The sequence below is a fragment of the Dipodomys merriami genome, unplaced genomic scaffold (assembly GCF_024711535.1).
Source record: "Dipodomys merriami isolate MVZ:Mamm:240054 unplaced genomic scaffold, mDipMer1.0.p SCAF_30, whole genome shotgun sequence".
Lineage (NCBI taxonomy): Eukaryota > Metazoa > Chordata > Mammalia > Rodentia > Heteromyidae > Dipodomys > Dipodomys merriami.
Genome location: NW_027204493.1, coordinates 12,518,878 through 12,536,032, shown reverse-complemented (window position 1 = coordinate 12,536,032; position 17,155 = coordinate 12,518,878).

The following is a 17,155-nucleotide window of genomic DNA, read 5'->3' as shown; positions in this document are numbered from 1 at the left end:
AAATGTGCCTTTTTATCTGTACTAAGTAAGTCTCTAGCTAGAGAGAAACCTGGTGTTCCATGGGGCTGGGATTTCACACAGAAATTGAAAATTTGAGACGGGGTCACGACTCTTTAGGTCTGTTTTTCCTCATCTCAAGTGGTTTCTGCTACTTACATCTGTACTTTTCTGGGATTTGGAATATGAATTTTTATTCTCTTATTATTTTGTCATTCAAGTCAAAAATTAACTTGAGATACTGTTTTATATTAAGTTACTCATATAGCACATTATTTTGAAAATCATAAATCTCATAGTTGATTAGAAAAATGATGATGATCTTGATCTTGACTTTAAAAGTCTACTAATCTATAAACATCTCATACCATGGGAAGCATAATATGGATGATAGTAGGTAATAGTCTGGCTGTTGGGTAGAAGAGCCTGAGAAATGTTTCTTTTTATTGGATCAGTTCCATAACTCAAAGTTTTATCTTACATAGCAAGTTTATGTTCTCTTTTTGGATTTGGGGATCTCTAGTTATAGTCTATTGATACCTCTTCCTTTCCTAATTCTCTTGATTTCAAATTTCACATTTCCCTGTTAGCTTTTACTGCTTTTATCCAGGTTAGATAAACTTACTCTAGTAGTTCACTTCTCAGAAACCTAGATTATATTCTGCATTGACCCAATTTAACAATCATCTGTCATACCCATGAATCCAATTGTCAACCTTTTCTGCACAGTCTGTCTGTGCAGGGAGGGACAATTGAAGTGGTTTTTAATAAAATGGATCAAAGTTATAGAATTAAAGAACTTATACTGAGGAGCAAGTACAGCCACATTATAGAAGATTTTTACTTTAGAGAACATAGACTAAAATATTGTTCAGTTACAGATTGAATTGTGTCTCTCAAAAAATTTTATATGAAGACATCCTTTCCCCAGTATTTGGAATGGGACCTTACTTAGACACTTTGATATTGTAGATGTAATTACGATGAGGTTATACAAAAACATGGAAGGCTCCTGATCCAATATAATTAGAAGCTTAAAAAAGAAAGGAAGTCTGGACATAAACTTGCAGACAGGGAGAGGCCATGTAAAATTTCAAAGCAGATATTGGAGTTATTTATCTATCAGCCAAGAAAGGCCAAAGATTGCCAGCAAACCACTAGAAAATGGGGCAAGGCACAGGACAGATTTTTCCTCCAGAGCACAGAAGGAAACAACTCTGCAGCACTTCGATTTTGGATTTTTAGCCTTCAGATATTACATTTTTGTTGTTTAAAACACAAAGTTTGCAGGGCTGTTAACCCCTGAAAACAAGTAACTGTTCTTAAACATGACATTTGTATTGCCTGAGACAGCTATGTGATTTAGGACAGAGTATCATATTTTCTTGGTGATCCAAATAAGGTAGATAATGAAAACTTTTTATAACTCAACATGAATAACGTATATGGATTATGGAATTCCCTCTCAGATCACGTGCTCCATTCTTTCTATACAGAAATGCTTAAGTGAATTAACAACACAGATACACCACCTTGAAGTTATTTTATTCCCATTTTCTTTTATTAGTAGCTTGACCCTGACTTACTCTGGTTTTGATTCTTTAAAGTGGAGAAAATTTGGCCTAGTTCCCAGTTATATTTGGCTGTTTGCAAGTTGAGTGTTCCTTAGAACTTCCTTCCTCCCCACCCATGCCAATTAACTCAGCAATACTTTATCAAATAACATTTCTGTAATCTCTGAACATGTTCTTCAATAGCTACTTCTCAGGCACTCATGCTAATCAGGCATTATGCTGAGCATTAAAAAAACAGCAGTTTAAGAAGATAGCCCAGAGAAAAGTACTGCTCAGTTCTCCTAAAGAACCCTCTATCACTATGTTGTGATTAGAAAAAAGTCAAACTACAATAGTAGGTACTCTGGATTTTATGTAATTAAGATTTCTTCAGGGCTGGGAAGTTGGCTCAGTGGTAGAGTGCTTGCCTTGCATGCATGAGGCCCTGGGTTCGATTCCTCAGTAGCACATAAGAAAAAATGCCTGAAGTAGTGCTGTGGCTCAAGTGGTGGATCACTAGCCTTGAGCTGAAGAGCTGAGGGACAGCGCCCAGGTCCAGAGTTCAGGCCTATGACACACACACACACACACACACACACACACACACACACACACACACACACACACACACACACACACACACACACACACACACACACACAAATTCTTCAAGGAAAAACTTCAGCAGCCCAAACTAATTACATCTTTTTTTTTCATTTTTTAAATTTTATTTTATTGTAAAAATGCTGTACCTCTAGAGGGGTTACAGTTGTATGACTAAGGTAATGAGTACATTTCTTGTCAAACGTTGTCACCCCTTCCTTTGTTGTTTGCCCACCATCCCTTTCCTTCCCACCTCCCTCACTCCTGCGGCCCTCCCCCCCGCCAAGTTGCGAAGTTCATATATAGTGTCCTGTGGTATCATTGTTGCAATGGTCATTCTATGTCCTTGTTTCAGTATCTTATTCCCCTTCCCCTCCCCTAAATAGACAAATGTATATACAAGGTGCAGGATACCAAAATCAAGTACAGTGACAACAGGGGGAAGAACATACATAGGAAACAAAAAAAATCACATAGTACATTAAAAGCAAATTATTTAAGAAACTGGAAGAGCTAGTAATGTCTTGTTTAAGCTTTGGCTTTCTCTGCCCTACCCCACATTCCAATCTGACTCTCCAGAGAAGTCTTGGAGTCTTTTTCATGATTTCCTCCATATTTATAAGCAATATTCCTTATTGATATTTTTGTTGATGTTTATTTATTTATAAATGAACATAAATTAGTTGTAAACATTAATGGGGGTGGTTTGTGGCCTATTCATACATGCATATTGAACACAGAAACAAATGTCAATCAACTCTTTCTCACCATCCATACCCTTCCCAATCTCTAGAGATCACAATTCCACTTTTGAATTGAATTTTTTGTTTCCATATATTACAGAAAGCATGTAATACAAATTCTTTCCATTTCTTACTTATTTCATTTATCATAACATCTTCCAGTTCTACATAAACAGAAAAAACTGTAAGTGGCACCGTGGCTCAAGTGGTAGAGTCCTAGTCTTGAGTGAAAGAAGCTCAGGGATAGTGCCCAGCCTCTGAGTTCAAGCCCCAGGACTGGGAAAAATAATCTGTTCTAATCAGGATGAGATGGCCTATCATTATAGTTTTAATTTTCATTTTCTTGCTGGCCATTGATAGCAGCTTGCATGTTTGTTATCCATTTTATTCCTTCTTTCTAGAATTGGTGAACCAGACTATTTTTCCTTAATTTAGATTACTGGCTTTTTTGATGACATCCTTATATATTCTGGAAACCATCTGTCAAGTGAATAATGGTAACTATTTTCTCCCATGCTGTAGGCTATAACATCATTCTGTTGATGGGTTTCTTTTCTGTGCAGAAGCTTTTCAGTTTGATGCCATCCTATTTGTTAGTTTCTGCTTTTGTTTCCAGGATTTGGGGATTCTATCCAGAAAGTCACTTCCGATGACAATGTCTTGGAGGAATATATAATTTTTATAACAAGTTCCTGTCCTTTTCTTCTTGTAGAGCCAAAGTCTCAGATCTCACATTTGGGTCTTCAGATATTTCTTTATATATATGGTTCATTGGTTTTATGAATGAAAATGGAAAATGTTATCCTCTCCAGATTCCTCTAACATCACTACCACAGCACACGCCTCCTCTTCAGCCTCTATATTTCTACCACACATTTTGGTTAAACAGCATGTTAACATTGCTATGATTAAGTAAAGACAGCCTCTGTACTGCTATTCTGAGTTCCTTTCTCAAATAACTTTTGGGTTTTCCCATAGTTAATGAGCACCGTTTGAAAGGACTCCCATTAAGTGCCTGAATTTTAGATGACTCCCCTATTTTTTAATAAGTATTTTTTTATTGTGAAAATACTGTACAGAGGTGTTACAATTACATGGGCAAGGTAGAGTACATTTCGTTTTTTGTTTTGTTTTGTTTTGTTTTATTGGGTCCAGTCGTGGGGCCTGAACTCTGGGCCTGGGCACTGTCCCTCAGCTCTTCAGCTCAAGGCTAGCACTCTACCACTTGAGCCACAGCACCACTTCTGGCTTTTTTCTTTTTTCTTATGTGTTTCTGAGGAATAGAACACAGGGCCTCATGGCAAACGCTCTACTACTGAGCCACCTTTCCAGCCCCTTCCCAGCCCCATGAGTACATTTCTTATCAAGCATTGTTGCCTCCTTTCTTTCCCCTTCCCATCTCCCCCACCAAAGTTGTAAAGTTCATTTTTTGACATAACATCTTGTACATCTCATTGTTGCAATAGGTCTACCTTTATCCCTATTTAAACAATTCATATTTTCCCTTCCCCTCCACAAATTATACCAACATCAAATTCAATAAAAACAGGGGTTATACCGTGGGGGACAGACATACAAAGCAACAAAGAAATATCTTATAAATATGTTAGAAACAATAACAAGAAAGAACAAACATTTGAATCCTTATCTTGGGGTTCATTTTGCCTAACATCAACTTATCTTACCATTTCTGCTTGTCTCAGACATATTCTAATTATTGCAAATAAGGGAAACCATGGGACCTATCTTCCTTTGGCCCTGGCTTACTTCACTTAATATAATTTTTTCCAAGTGTTTCCATTTCATAACAAATGGGGCAATGTCATTCTTTCTGATGGAAACATAGAATTCCATTGTGTATATATACCACATTTTCTTGATCCATTCACCTACTGAGGAGCATCTGGGTTGGTTCCATATGTTAGCTATGGTAAATAATGCTGTAATAAACATAGTTGTGCTGGTAGCTTTAGTATGGTCTTGTATGTGATCATTTGGGTAAATGCCCAAAAGTGGGATTGCTGGGTCATAGGGGAGCTCTATGTGGAGCCTTCTGAGGAACCTCTATACTGCTTTCCAAAGTGGTTGAACAAGTTTACACTCCCACCAACAATGCAGTAGGGTTCCCTTCTGTCCACATCCCCTCCAGCATCTGTTGTTATTAGAGTTCTTGATTTTAGCCATTTTAACTGGGGTGAGGTGGTATCTCAATGTTATTTTGATTTGCATTTCTTTTATGGCTAGGGAGGTTGAGCATTTCTTCATGTGTCTATTGGCCATCCTTCTTTCCTCTAAGTCTTTAGCGCACTTACTTATTGGGCAGTTGTTTCTTTGAAGATTTGTTGTTGGGGGATTTAATGTTTTGAGTTCCAGGTATATTTTAGATATGAGACCCTTATCCGTTTTATGGCTAGTGAAGATCTTCTCCCAATCTGTGGGTTTTCTATTGATCTTACTATCTATGTCCTTTGCCATGCAGAATCTCTATAATTTCATGCAATCCCATCTGTCCAACCTTTCTTTGATTTGTTGTGTTTCTGGGTCTCTATTAAGAAAATTTCAGCCTGTGCTAAGGAGACCTAGGGTTTCTCCTTCCATCCTGTAATGTTTTCAGAGTGTCTGCCTTGACTCTGAGGTCTTTGATCCATTTGGAGTTGATTCTGGTGCAGGGTGATATATAAGGATCTAGCTTTAGTTTTCTACAAGTAGTAACCAATTTTGCCAGCACCATTTACTGAATAGGCTGTCTGTCTTCCATTGTATTTTTAGCTCCCTTATTGAAGATTAGATGCCTATAGGTCTGTAGGTTCATTTCTGGGTTTTCAGTTCTATTCCACTGGTCCTGAGGTCTGTTCTTGTGCCAGTACCAAGCTGTTCTGATTACTATGTCTTTGTAGTAGAGTTTGAAATTTGGTATTGATATTCCTCCAGCACTGTTTTTTCTGGTAAGGATTGTATTTGCTATTTGGGGTCTTTTGTTGTTCCATATGAATTTTTGGATTACCTCTTCTATTTCTTTGAAGAATGAGGTTGGAATATTGTTATGCATCACATTGAATTTGTAGATAGTCTTGGGAAGTATTGCCATTTTTACGATGTTGATCCTTCCAATCCAGGAGCATGGGAGGTTTTTCCACTTTCTAAGTTCTGTTTTGATTTTCTTTTTCAGGTTTTTAAAGTTTTCATTATAGAGGTCCTTCACTTCTTTGGTTAAGTTCATTCCTAGGTATTTTATTTTTTTGTGGGGCTATTATGAATGGAGTTGCTTTCCTGATTTCAGCCATGCTTTTCTCATTGTTGGCATACAGAAAAGCCATTGATTTTTGAAGGTTAATTTTATACCCTGCTACTTTGCCAAAGTTAATAAGTACATTTCTTATCAAGCATTGTTGCCTCCTCGTTTGTCTTTCTCCTACTATCCGTGCCCTCCCATCTCTTTGACTACACTACCCCCCCCACCCTCCCCGCCAAAGTTGTAAAGTTCGTTTTCCACATAGCATCTTGTACATGTCATTGTTGTAATTGGTCCACCTGTATCCCTATTTAAACAATTTGTTTTTTCCCTTCACCTCTCCACATTATACCAACATCAAATACAGTGAAAACAGAGGTTATACCTTAGGGGAGGCACATACAGAGCAACAAAACAATCACCTCATAAATATATTAGAAACAATAGCAAGAGAGATAAAACCACTTGTGTCCTTATCTTACGGTACTAATTTTAGCTTGGTGTTTCCCTGTGTTCTTGCCTGTACCATGTCCAATGTCTGATGGCTCTAAGCTCTGAGCTCCTTAAGGATTCTGCTGGGTGGGATGACTGTTGGGATGACCATTGGTGTTTGCTGCTGCTCCCCTGCTGAGAGGTAGATGGTCCCTTCCTTTGCTCTGTTCCCTCAGTCACAGTCCTAACTCTGCTTTGGAGTTTCAAAACCATTTTCCTACATTCTAATTTTAAAGAGCTTTTGGAAAAACTGAAGTGTGCAGGTACGTTCAGAAGTGTGAAATTCCTCATAAAAATTATAGATTGCTCTCTTATAGACTCTAGCCAAATAGACTTATCTCACCAATCTTTCACAAAGCTGGGTTCATTCATTCTAATCTCAAAAGCCTGGAATAGTATTCTGTTTTCTTTCTTTACCTTCTCTCTGCCTGCCGATCCCATTGTTCCTCTTTGTCGCTCCCATCCTTTTTCATTTGATCATTGATCCTGAAGTTGAGGGAAACATAGACAATCCTTAATGTATGTGAATTGCAATTAATGTACGAGATAATTAAAGAAGCAATCAGGTAGATGGCAATGCCTTCCTTTCACCTCAGTTCATCCAAGGGAAATGAAAGATTTTCTGAATTGATAGGGCAGCACAAATTATACCAAAAAGAGAGGGGGCTTTCAAAGTTCAGACTGCTGAGGGATTAATTTATCATATCATTCCTTTCTCACTGATGGTCTGAATTTGCATACCAGTATATCTACATAATTAAATGAAGTGTTAATTTTAGTTCAAGGGTTATCAGGCTGGAGACATAGGGTTGTAAACAAAATTCAAAATTTTGGGGAAGAAATGGCAGGTTCCATCATGTTTAAGGTCATTGATTGCTGGACTGTATCTTATTAGTGAGGAGCTCTGTTCAGTAAATTAGCTCTCATACAGGGGACTAATTTTATGATAAGTTACTTTTGGCAAAAGATGTCACTGTTCATGAAAGAAGTACTATCTAGACTGCCAGGACTCATGCTCACAATTTTCTAATGCATGGTGTCTTCAGGAAGTCAAGAGCAATTTTTAGGTGCTAGCAAAGGCCTGGCATAAAGTGGGTATTCAAAGATGTTTTAAAATATTCCACCAGTGGCCCTGTCAAATCTAATTTCCAATCATCACCTTTTTGATAAGTCTAAGCCCACTTTTTAGGAGAACAGGATTCAATTTCCCTATTTCTTTCTTTTTTGTTTTTGTTGGGGGGGGGGTCGTGGGGCCTGAACTCTGGGTATGGGCGCTGACCCTCAGCTCTTCAGCTCAAGGTTACAGTGCTCTACCACCTGAGCCACAGCGCCACTTCCGGTTTTTTTTCTTTTTGCTTATGTGGTGCTAGGGAATCGAAGCCAGGGCCTCAAGCATGCAAGGTAAGCACTCTACCACTGAGCCACCTTCCCAGCCCCCAAATTTCTGTATTTCTTATACATACTTAAGGTGAAAAGATCCAAATTATCTTCATACAACCATCTTACCATAAATACGGCTTCATCAGAGTGGAAAAGCATGTGTTAAGATGCAATATTGATGTAGCATTTTAGTCTCTAGTTTGCCACAGTATCACCAATACTTAGCAGAGTGGACATTTGATGAATACTTGCTGGTTGTCAGCATATCTTTACCATTATAGAACTCCCAGTCTGATTATCAAAAGAGATGCTATAATAAGCAATTATAGTAAACTGCAAAGTAGGGAAGGAGATGACGTCTTCAGGGAGAGAAACTTAAATACTTACTAGGAGAGACAGGGAAGAGGTGCTAGTGAAACTTGTCCTGAGTGATAAGTAGAGGATGGGAAGAGCTGAGCCAATCTAAGGTAGCTTGGTAGGTAATGGAGGAGATGAAAATGATAGAAAATCTTCCAGTACAGCATCCACTATTCCAACATGAGACCAAGATGACAAAGAGAAAGAGTTAGAAGAGGAAATAATTGACCATGACTGAAGAATGGAGTGACTAAAACTAAAGAAGAGGTAATAAGGAAGACCCTTAAACTTCACACTTGGAGTGTATCCTAAAGTCTGGGATGAAATGTTCTAAGCATATAGTGACAGACAGAGCACATCAGCAGTCATGGTGTTCTCAAAGACACTTGAATTCTTGAAGTTCAGTGAGAAGGCTGAGGGACAAACACTGTCCTTTTTCTTGGCCGTATTCCAGGTATATTTTGAGTATTGGCAAAATGAAATTCATTACTCTTACCCTAACCAAAATAGCTCCTTGGATCTGATCCAGCCTGTTCTTCATTACTTTTCAGATTTTGTATAAAATAGACACCCGGTATTTATTATGGTTGAATCTATTCCTTAAGTTCTCTGGAAGTCTGAGTTTGTCAAATAAGTTGCTCCAGCTCAAAATATGACTGTTTTCTAACTGTTCATAACCTCTCCTCACCTTTTAGGGTTTTGGAATTTGAAACAAATATCATACTAGCCTCAATTTAATATCAAAATTAGGGCATGCCATTTCAGTAATACAGTATCCCAAATTAATATAAAATATTTTCCAGGATCATTTGAAAATATCTGGATGTTTCATTCTACTTATCCAGTCTATGTATGTTGTGTTAAAAACTGGTCCTAATGACTCACTTGAGAATCTTTGTTGGAGTGTTTACTCATCTTTTCTTTCCACAGCAAACATGTGTTTATTAGTGCTGGAGTGACATTTACTATCATTCTCCTGAGAACAGCCATGAAGTAGTGCCAGCCTGAATCTAACAGTGGTTCCTTCATTTCAATGTGAGGACAATTGTAAGGGTTCTTTCACTATCTTTCTTAGTTCAATGCTGTTTAACTGTCTCCCCTCTTTTACCATTACACTTAGGTAACAGAATCTAGTGAAAGGAGAAGCACAGAAAAGTTTTACTAATCAGATAGACTTGGGGCTACATCTGGATTTTTATCATTTACTTGTTATATTATCTGAGACACATTATCTGTTTTGTTATTTGTAGAATAAGGATAAAACACTACTACAAAGAAAAATGTGATGCTATCAATCAAGTGTCGAGTATAAGGTCTAGCACATTTAGTGCTGAATAAATGGCAGATTCTACTGTCCCCATGAGGAAAATGTAAGCTTTTGGCATTTTGCCATCATGGAAATCAAGTCTGACTGTAAAAGTAGCTAACAGTCCAGGCCAGAGCAGCATATGCAAATCATATGCAAATATGGCCTTCACTCTGGTGAAAGTCACAAAAGATAACTGCTTTCTATCATCCAGAAGAGAATGTCACAAAACTGAGGAAGTTCTAGTCTGTCAGATTTTAGATCTTGTTGTTTGTTTCTTATATTACAGATTCACTAAGGGGTTAAGGCCATTAAGATCTATGTTGAGCTAAGAACACAATTGTACAGCTATATGTGTATGTGTAAGTATGTGTGTGTGTGTGTGTGTGTGCGTGCGTGCACATGTGTATGAATGTATATGTGTGTTTGGTTAGCACTTAGCACACAGAAAAATCTAAAAAATCAGGAGAATTTGTTTTTAGGTTTTATGCCTTTCAAAAAATTCCATCATGGGGCTGGGAAGGTGGCTCAGTGGTAGAGTGCTTGCCTTGCATGCATGAGGCCCTGGGTTTGATTCCTCAGTACCACATAAGCAAAAAGAAAAAATCCCGAAGTGGTGCTGTGGCTCAAGTGGTAGAGAGCTAGCCTTGAGCTGAAGAGCTGAGGGACAGTGCCTAAGCTCAGAGTTCAGGCCCCACGACCGGGCCCCTTTCCCCCCCAAAAATTCCATCATGATCACCAAGGGATTAAAAAATGTTTATACTTAACTATACCCATATTTATTATGGCTTCTTTTGCTCCTCAGCAGTCTTATATAAATGTACTGAACCTATTTTTTTCTAAACTTAAAATTCACTTACAGTGAAGGATGTTTTGTGTAAAAGATTCCATAGATATGTATAATGGATTTGAACAAACTCCCTTCCTCTATTATATTCCTTAACCTAGCATCTTCCTCCTTTGTAAAAGCAGTATTTCATGGTTTCTTCATATCTCTATACATATACATGTAACCTACATCTTCAACCTTTGGTAACCTCTCCTTTTCCCTGTATGTTGAACTACCCCCCCCATACACACAGTGTGTATGATGATCCTCATCATAATCATAATCATCACCATCATTTTAGACTTAGACTTCCTATTAGTGAAATATATGGTATTTAGCATTTTGGTTTGGCTCAGTTCACTCCTTAGCATGATCTTTAGTTCTACCTATTTTCCAGCAAATGACATAATTTCATTCATCTTTAAAATCTACCACACTTTTTAAAAAGTCTACCACACATTTAAATGTGTAATTCAAATGGTTGATATAGTGTTTGCTTGTGTGTGTGTGTGTGTGTGTGTGTGTGTGTGTGTGTGTGTGTGTGTGTGTGTGTGTGTTGAGAGATAGACATTTTAGCTTCAAAAATTGGCTTAAGGAAGGCTGTAAAAGTCTTTCTCTGTTTAATCTAACTTTTATGAACCCAATATTGACCTTTACTTTTAATGTCACATAGAAAATGTCTCATGTAAATATCATCTGATGCATAATTTTGACTACTACTTGTTTCATTGTAACTCCTCAAATTAGGTCTCCCTGACTTTAGGGAGCATTGTGGTTAAAATAATAAGTATTGCATATGAAATCAATGTATTCTGTAGATTACTCAAGGGCAAGGTGTCTGACTCCATTTTGCTACAATAAATAAATAAATAAATGTAAACAAATGAATTTGAGCACAATTTGTTTACTTGTGGCTGAGTAATTATCTAATTGTAACTAGCATCTTTGTTTCTGCAGTCCTCTCATGTTTTGGCACATAGTAATTGTTAAAGTATGTTAAACTGTGAAATAATGGGGCTTTACAGTATTTTTGGTATAAACTACAGGTCAGGCTAGATGTTGCTGGAGAGTGAAAAAGCAATAAAATAAGCAGTTTGTGCTCACAATCTATAATTAGGAAACTTGGAAAGTACCTGTCTTATTACTGTTGGCTAATGATTTTGTGTAATATTTAACAGTTTAAAAACACATCAGACTCTTGATTATGCTACTTGTAGTTTTTGACATTGGGCTGTATGTTAAAACAAGTTTAGTGTTCTAATCAAACTGCCTGCAAAAATTAGCTAAGAAAACATCTCAATGTTATTATTGTTTAAAACTCATTTGATATTTCTTTTTATTGATTGATGATTGATTGTCATGAAAGGGAATCAAACTCATGACCTTGTACATGCTAGGTAAGCACTTTATCAGTAAGCTCCATCCTCCAAGCTGAAACTTCTTGTTGCTGAAATCAAACTGGTTGGTGTAAAGCTGAACATATTGATGTGTGGGAGCCATTGTTGAAGTTGAACTCTCAACATTCTTTGTTATTATTTCTATAAAAATTGCATGTATATATCATGTAGTTATGGTTTCTTGCTTCAGCTGCCATAGCTTCAGTGATCAGTAATACATCAGAGAAATACTGGGCAGGTGAGAAGGAAGAGAAGCTCAAAAGTCAGAAGACTGGGTATTGTGGATCTAGAAAAAGAGAACATGAAGAAATTTTATGGGATTTAGGATGGAGAAGAATTTGAACTGGGATAAAACAGGGTAAGGGGTGACACTGTTCAAAAAGAAATGTACTTATTACCTCTGTACATCGCCTTTACAATAACAATAAAAAAGAATTTGAAAGCAGGTAGTGGGGGTTGGGTTGAGCCTCAGAGGATACAATTGGCATTTAAAGTTAAAAGCTTGGACCAGAAGAGCCAGAATAATAAGGGCAGAAAAACACTGATGATCAAACTATAAAATCATAGCCCAGTAAGAGAAGCAAGTGAATGTGTGACTAAAGAAGTTACCTGGAAGCTGGACTCCAGTGCTGCAAGCCTGTAATCTTAGCTATTAAGGAGGCTAAGATGTGAGAATGACAGTTTGAAGCCAGTCCAGGAAGGAATGTCTATGAGACTTTTATTTCCAGTTAACCACCAGAAAGCTGAAGTGGAGTTTTGGTTCAAATGATAGAGCATTAACCTTAAAAAAAAAAAAAAAAAAAAAAAAAACGGCAATGTGACAGCACCCAGGCTCTTAGTTTGAGCCACGGTATGGACTCTTTCTGTCTGTCTGTCTGTCTGTCTGTCTGTCTGCCTGTTTGTCTGTCTTTCTCACACACACACACACACAAATACACATGTTAACAGGAGAAGAGGCACAGACACATGTCAAAGAGATAAGACAACCCTGAACCTGAGGCATAGTCTATTCAGCTCAAATCTCTTTTTGACTGATGCAGGAAACTGATTATGTGAGTTATAGATTGAGAGCACCTTAAGGCTTAGAGGGTTAAGATCAATGGCATCTCCCACATCACCAACATTCCCTAAAGGTATTCCAATTAAGGCAGTCATTTTTAAGGCATTGTAGTTACATTTTGCAAAGAAGAAAAAAATGTAATACACAGTCTCATCCTAGGAGAAAAATAATCTATATTGCTCAGAACATCCAAGCTAAACACTTGAAACCATTACTATGTTTTAGACATAATAATGTGAAGGTTGATTTTACACAGCATGAGTAATTATCATATAAACATAAATCTGACTCTCCCAGAGGTGATTAATGTGATCCAGGGCTCCAACAATAACATAAGAAATGTGTTAACACATATTAAATTAGGGCAGAAATGCTTGGGGGTAGGTCATCATGGCCATAAAAAGGAAAGACCTTATTAGTCTAGCGATACTTTATGTTTTATTTTATAGAAGTAGCTGTCACTGAGGACTCAGTGAAACATGGAAAGCCAAAATAAAAAGCACTTAGATTCTACAATTGAGAAGACATGGAAGAGTGAAAAAAATATATGCATATATATACATATACATATACATATATATATATATCTATCTATATATATATATATATATTAACCTGATAGTTTAATCTGAGGCCAAAAGTAGCTTGTGTTGAAAGGTGTCAATATGTTCACAGGTGGGAGGAGGTTTTGAAAAGGAACTTTGATTTCAAATTTATTTAGACCAACAAAAACTAGACTGACACTTGTGAGGAAAGATAATCAGAAATCAATCATGAAATGGAATTCACACAACAGAGAAGAAAGACAGGTGTCCATTATGCTTCATTGGAGTTGATTAGAAAGACTTGGCACATAGAATCATAAGAAATGTGGAAAGGTGGATGTTTCAAGAGATACCAGAGACAGATAGTTGCAAACAGTCATTGTCAACTTTATTGCCCAACTTTATTCTCTGTCCATCTTTTTTCTCCATGATCCTAAATATTTAGAAGGCACTTGTTTTTTCTTTTGCCAGGACAGAGCTTGAATGTGGTCTTTGTGCTCACTTGGTTGCCAACACTAGTGGACTACTATTTGAGCCACACCTTCAGCTGGATTTTTGATAGGTAATTGGGGGTAAAGTCTCATGGATTTTTCTGCCTGGGCTGGCTTTGAACTGAGATTTTCTAAATCTAAGCTTTTATAGCAAGGTAGGATTATAGGAGTGAACCGCTGAGGCCCACTTGAGAAATACTTTTGAAAATGCTATTTCTAGCTCGTTGTTGTGGATTATACTTGTAATCTCAGATAATAAGGATGTGGAGATGGAGATCTGAGCAAAATAGGAGACTCTATCAGAAAAACAAAACAAAACAAACTAAAGGAAAAAAAAAAGAGGAGGGGGAAACATGGCTCAAATGAGAGAGCATCTATCTAGCAAACATGAGATCCTGAGTTTAAACCTCAACCTTGTTCTTCTCCCCAAAATAGCTGTTTTACTTAAAACATTATTCAAATAAAGTCCATAATTGTACGTAAGGCCTCATCTGGTGATCTATTCAAATATTTATCCACGAAGACACCATACCTAAGAATATTCCCACATCAATATTTTTTTGACTCTAAATGATCAAAGTGGCTTTCAAAGCACAGTGTCCCTTTGAAACAAGGAAGACAATGAAGACAGTAGTCTGGTAAATTTAGTAAAGTTTCTGGGTTTATCAAGTAGAGGGTCTGCAGCTTGGAAAACTTAAATTGACTCATTAGCCTAACGATGTGAGCCTATGTGAGTCTATGCCTTTTTTTGGGGAGGGGGCGTGTAGCAAACAGACTAAAGTACTTCATCCACAGAGGAGCATATGAACGTAATGACCATACTGACTTCTGACGCAAAGCTTCATGAGGTGAGTTTCCCAATCATCTGGATGAGAATTGAAATGGGTCCCTGGGCTGCTTTTTACATGATAACATAGTCAGAATTCCTAGCAAGCTCCCTTGATGATCTGAATGAAGTCTGGGTTAGAAAGCTGCTGTTTAGTGACTCAGTCTTTTGATAAAAATCTCAAAGGAGTTGTTTGATCTTGACTAACATTGTGTGTGTGTGTGTGTGTGTGTGTGTGTGTGCGCGCGCGTGCGCATGCACACGTGCACGCATACACGGGTGCACACTCAGGACTAAAATAGATGGGATTCTTGTGGGTCTCTGAGCTTGGAGCAATGGCACAGGACATCCTTCAACTGTTGTCATGAAGTTTTTGCAGCTGCAAGTTGAAGATCGTTTTTTGTAGTTTTATTGCATCAAGATTCCATTTTCCTGGGAAGAGAAGACTTTATGATATAGTCCTACATTTTTTCTTTTCTCTTTAATCTCATAGCTCTTTAGAACTTCACCACTAATTCATTTAGCTGAGGACTAACTTTGTTTAATTTTTATAACTTTCTGTCTGTGGTGTTTCTTCTGGGTTACTACGCTTTTCTCTTCCCCTTGCTTTCCTTGATACATTAGAGACTTCATTTTTAACGTGTAAATTGCTAGTGCCAGGATCACCAGTAACCTTTTAGTTTTAATCCAGCATCATGTGAATCATCTTCCTCTAGGGTAGTGTGTTCTTTTCTTTTATAGCTCGCTTTCTGGTGGTTGTTTCTGTTTTCTTTCATATTTACAGATAAGGTAATATATGTAGACATCTCTGTCCCCAGTGGGCTCTGGTTTATGATCTTGAAAATAGTGGATTTCTCATACTTTCTTTCTGAACAAATATATAATCTTAAACACACAACTCCTGCTTTTTCTTACCTTATTCTACCTTCTTTCATTTCTATTTAACAAATCATTTTAATATTAATATACTCAAAAAGAAAATGATTATTTTACTATATTATTCCAAATGTTCATGACTTAAGGAAGTCAGCAAAAAACTAGGAATAAGGTCATTCAAAAGGAATTCTGGGTTTTAAAGTACTTGGTCACACAAAAACTCCTTCCTCCTAATATGCAGTTAATAATTTTACAATCCAAATTCTGAGCACTACTGTGAAAGACATTTTCTTGGGAAAAGTATAATTAAATTCTGCACATAACACTTGGCTTTTTCTATGAGGACGTACAACAACTTACTGATAAGAAAAGAGGATAAACATAAAATAAATATTTAAAGTCAACAAATGCTTTATCAAACTTTATTATCGGTAGTTTCCAGTTTTACCATATTATTTTTATTGCGATATTTTTTAATTTCCATTTTTTTCTACCCCGACATGGATCATCCAGGTTTGCAATGTATAAATACTTAAGACTATGTAAGGGCAATATTGTTCTAAGAAAGAGCTGCTTTAAATAGAATAAGAATATATACTCAGGCTTGGTGGTGGTAGCTCATGCCTACATGCTTACTCATGAGACTGAGAACTAAGGATCATAGTTTGAAGCTAGCCCAGGGATAAAAACCTGAGAGACAGCACAACCTCCAAACCCGCGGGAAGGTCTGGGCCCCTCACTGTTTCTCAATAAACAGTCCTCGCCTGTTTTTTAAAAAAAATAAATCTGAGAGACACTTATCTCCAGTTAACTGACAAGAATCTGGAAGTAGAGATGTGGCTTAAGAGTAGAATGCTAGTCTTGAGTAGAAAAAGCAAAGTGAGATCTGTAGCTCTGAGTTCAAGCCCTAGTACTGGGGTGTGGTATTATGTGGTGTGGTGTGGTAGAGGGCAAGGGAGAACATATACTCAGTCTTGCTCCTCCAGGCCTGAGCAACAGGGAAGTATGTATAAGGATAGGAAAGCGGTCTGCCAAGTTGGACAATTCTGCATTGGATAATCCAAGATATTTGTTTTCCCATTTTCTTAACTCAAAATATTTTTAATAATTTCACGATTTACTAGTTTAATAGAAATTTAAACTATTTAGTTTTTAATTTTTGTGTACATTGCTAATGCCTACAGTGTTTGTACCCTTCTCTTATAGTCTCTCTTTCTTTCTCTCTCTCTCTCTCTGTCTTCAGGAATTTCAATGGTTAAGTATTCAGACATTCATTTCTTTATCCAATTCTCTCATATTTTGGTTGTCTTCAACTAACAATGGAGAAGCCAACTATTTAAAAAATGTAGCTGGTAAAGCAAGACAGAAACCTTTTACACTTCCTCGTCCTTACTTTGGACTTCATAATAAATATATCATACAGGAATATTGAGGATTGCTAAACATTATCCTAATGTTAAACATTGTC